Source organism: Canis lupus, chromosome 34 (assembly GCF_011100685.1).
Source record: "Canis lupus familiaris isolate Mischka breed German Shepherd chromosome 34, alternate assembly UU_Cfam_GSD_1.0, whole genome shotgun sequence".
NCBI classification, from domain to species: domain Eukaryota; kingdom Metazoa; phylum Chordata; class Mammalia; order Carnivora; family Canidae; genus Canis; species Canis lupus.
In genome coordinates this window covers 29480450-29485171 of record NC_049255.1, presented here as the reverse complement: position 1 = coordinate 29485171, position 4722 = coordinate 29480450, and the positions used below count along the sequence as shown (strand labels likewise).

Genomic DNA, 4722 nt, shown 5'->3' with positions numbered 1-4722 from the left:
CAAGGCATAGTGATACGACTTTAATTAACAATACTGCACTGTATATCTGGAATTTGCTAAGAAGATAGATCCAAAGTGTTCTCACCCGCTCCCCGGTCCCCCAAAAAAGAAAAGAAATGATAACTATGTGAGGTGATGGATATATTAACTAAATTGATTGTGGTGACTACAACACAATATACATGTACATCAAATAATCAACTTAAACAATTTAATAGATACAATTTTTGTTTGTCAGTTATACTATGTTCAGTAGGCCTAATCTATATTGTGGCCTATTTTTGTACTACTTGAGAGTTAGGAAAGTGTGTGCGTTTTCTTAAAAGATATATTTATTTATTTGAGAGAGAGAAAGAGAGAGTGGGGAGGGAAGGGTAGAGGGATAAGAAGACACAGAATCTTAAGCAGACTCCCAGCTCAGCATGGAGCTCAATGAAGGGCAGATCCCAGGATCCTGCGATCATGACCCAAGCCGAAACAAGAGTCAGATGCTCAACTGACTGAGTCACTTGGGCACCACAGAATGTTTTTTACATGTTAAAAAGGAATAGTGCCTCCATAAGCAGACCTATTTATATGTGGCCAATTGATTCTGAGACAAGGTGCAACACCAATTCACAAGTGGAGGCATTTAGAACATACGATTTGCGGAACAATGAATTATTCACATTCTAAAAAATAAGCCATAATCAATACTTCTTATTATAGACAAAAGTAACTCAGAATTGATCAGCGATTTATACATAAAACTATACAAATTTTAGAAGGAAATGTAGGGAGAAATCTTTTTGATCTTGTGTTTATTTTTTTATCTTGTGTTTATTTTTTTCTTCTTGTGTTTAGAAAATTTTCTCAGAATACTTACCTGGCAGGGGAGATACCATGATCACGAAGGTTGTTTTCCGAGGATGAGGCTTATCCATTGCACTGAGGATGTGCTGACCCCTGCGATTTCCCCAAATGTGGGATACTCGACTGCATTAAAAAAGAATATTCTCAGATATGACACCAAAGGTATAATTCATAAGAGAAAAATTAATACATTGGACTTTATCAAAATTAAGCACTTCTTGTTCTTTAAAACACTATGTTAAGGAAATAAAAGAAAAGCCAGAGACTGGGAGAAAATATTTCTAAATCATATATCTGTTATGTGTCTTGATCCTAGAATATATTATTAGGTCAAACACAAATAACCCAATTAAAAAATGGGCAACTACTTTGGAGAAATGTATTACCAAATAAGGACATAAAATAATCCCTAATTGATCACTAGGGAAATTCAAATTAAACCACAGTTAGATACCACAATATGCCTCTTATATGTTATAAAAACCAAAAGCAAACCTGATATACCAACTATCAGTGAAAGTAATCTGAGAGCTTGTTAAAATACTGATTCCTGGCCTTCAGCTGAGATTCTGATTCAGACATAGGTGGAGATCAAGAATTTCGATTTCTAATAAGCACTCATAAAACAATGATGCTTACTACACAAGGTAAATTGTTGGAGTCCTCACTGATCTACAGGTAACCTTGAGGAATTTTATTACCTGTAGCCATAATATGAAAATACCATCAAGTAGAGGATTTCAGGCAGCAACTGAAACATCATCTCCACAACTGTCCTGATTTCTGTAGTAACGAAACTTTTTATACATTTCCTAAAGTTCTTATTACTTAGCTTTGTAATATACATATTTTTGCATGTTTTCCTAATATTTTTGACACATTAGTTGCAGATGAAATAAACACATTTTATGTGGACCATAAGTTACGTTTTGTACCAAGAAAGTTTAAATTGCTTTCAGAATCGAAGAGTTTCAAGGATCCAGATTAGTTTGAATGAATTTGGATCTATTGCTTGACAAATTTGTCTTTCTCAGTTACTCTCTGTTTTTCAGCAACACATTTCTCCATGATTTTACACTTTAGTGCACATGTTGAAATACTGCTAACATTTCCCTCTTCAAAAATAAAAAGATTATTCTACCAGCTAGTGAGAGTTCTACTGACCAAAGTCCTCAGCCAACATTGACATTTTCCTCAGCTGGAAAGAATCACTCATCTAAAGTTATTCATGGAGAAGCCTCCACTGAATAGCTTTGAGAAGGGTTAGAGAGCCACGGTCTCTTTACTTCACCCTTGAACCCTGTAAGAATATTGTATGTTCAGATGTTCCTGTGGGTTGAACTGAGGTCTTCACTCAGATGGCATGATAGCCCAATCTTTCCATCTGCCCCAAACTACTTTCTTTTCTTTTCTTATTCTACATATGGTCACTAATATAACTATTTTGTTAAACTAAAAAGCACCCCCTCTCATATTCACTTCACAATCCCTAGACCAGACCCTGGAATATTAACTTACATGGCAAGATTAGATATTATTTTCTATGCCAAAGTTATAATTAAATTAAAGCTCTTGAGAGGAGGGGTTTATCGTGCATTATCTGGGTGGGACATAAATGCTACCCCATGTATCCTTGAAAGAGTTATGTTTTTAAAAAGTCACTATGTGAGGTGATGGATGTGTTAATTAACCTTATTGTGGTAACTGTTTCACAATATATACATATATCAATCCTTATGTTGTATATCTTAAATTTATGTAACACTAGATGGCATTTATATCTTAAATATTGTTGAGAAAAAAGGAGTACAGAGACTTTTGTCAGAGGCAGAAATAGAAAAGGTAATATAAAGATAAAGCAGAGAGATGTAGCATAATGCCAATGCCCATCAAAAACTGGAAAAGGCAAGGAAAGGAGAGTCCTTTAGAGCCAGGAACCCTGGAGGGAACACAGCTCAACCTACAGCTAGATTTCAGACCTCTGGCCTTCCAAACTTGAGAGGTTTCAGACCTCTGGCCTTCCAAACTTCCTTTGGTACATCGTTTTTAGGCTTTTTGGTTTGTGGCCACAAAACAACCAAAAACATATCTCTCTTTAGGCTAATTAATATCTTTGGGTCTTCTTCCAGGTGACCCAAACTGGGGTTCTGGAATCACAACTCACATCTCCACAAATAAAAATGAAAGGATTCTTTTCTATCACTGCACTAATTCCTAGGGAAGTTTTCTGTTTTTTGTTTCTTTTCCTGTTAGAAAATTAGTCTCAGAACTCAGCCACTTGATATATCAAAAGTATATGGTATGCATTTGTTATGTGCTTACTCTAATTTATAAAATTAATTTATACCAGTGGAACAGGCACTAATACAAATAGAACCCCCAAAATCATATGAGTAAGCAGGATACAAAAGACCCATATGTTACCCTAAGAAGAAGAGGGAAATGGAGCATGGGGTAAACAAAACAAATATCCTTTGGTACATCTTTCCTTACAACAAATCCCTGTATCAGATTGTAAACCATAAGTAATGAACTTTTCTTATACATGGCACCTATTTAATAGTAGTAAAATTCTAATATACTTTGCCCAACTTCATTAATATACATTCTAGTTAAAATAACAAAACCTAATAATTCTGGTTACCTATTAAGGGATGAACTGTGTTTGCCTCAAAATGATATGATCAGGTTCTGATCCCCAGTGCCTGAAAATGTGACTAATTTTGGAGAGAAGTCCTTTAGAGAGGTAATTAGATCAAAATGAAGTCATTAGGGTTAGCCCTAATCCAATGTGACTAGTATCTTTATAAAAGGAAGCGATCAAGAAACAGACATATTAAGGAGAAAGATCATGTGGAAACACTGGAATAAAATGGACCTACAAGCCAAGGAGAGAGGCCTGTAGAATGAAACCAATCCTGTTGACATCTGGATCTTGGGCTTACAGGCTTCACAATGTGAGGATCAGCTCTGTGTTGATTAAGACACTCAGTCTGTGGTATTTGTTACGGCAGCTCTAGCAAACTAATTCATTACTGGAAGATAATATTTATAATATATCAAGCTTAAATGTAAATAATAATTTAAAAATAAATAAAAATAATCATTAGCAATATCAAGTGTTTTCACATATAGAAAACCTCATGAGTAATATCATTAAGATATATATTATGATTTATATGGCTATTTATAAATGCTTCACTAGCCTTGCTTTCTAAGGTAAAGGGGAGGGTGTTTATTATGAGAAAAAAATAAATCATATTCATTATATTTGTACACAGTAATGATTGATTTATATGCATGAATATAAACATTTTAGAATCCACTCAACTAGAAAAATCCTGCTTATCCTCTGTATAATTAAATATTACATTAAACAGTATTCAATTATAAGTCAATCAAAATCATTAACATTTAACCTTACATTTTTGTCATAATGTAAAAAAGGAACAGTAATTGTGCTTTTTTCAAAACTTCATTATTTTTAATGCATAAGGAATAACACTCAATGAAGACTATTGATTTTAGTTAAGTGTACTGAAGGACACACATAAGCTATTAGAACACTATGAAGATGACATCATCATATTCTAAGGAAGAAAGACACTCAATGTTCAGAAAAAGACTGTGGTAGTTATGTTTTTTTTTCATCAAAATTAAACATAAGCTTTTTTAAATCACCAAGAGTGTTGCAATTTTGTTACCATAGTATAACCTAGCCCCTTCAGATTGGCATGCGTATTATCAATGATGGGTTACTGATAAAACAAAATATAAAGCTATGTGGTATTATCTTAACATTTAGTGGCTAGTAGCATAGGAATAATTGCCTGGTTGGTAAAATGATAATCCATTATATGCAACAGCAAT

At 33.9% G+C, this 4722-nt stretch overlaps 1 pseudogene; it reads left to right on the top strand.

Moving 5' to 3' along the window:
• Positions 1–857: 857 nt before the first annotated feature.
• LOC119867539 lies at positions 858–985 on the top strand (annotated as a pseudogene).
• Positions 986–4722: the final 3737 nt, after the last annotated feature.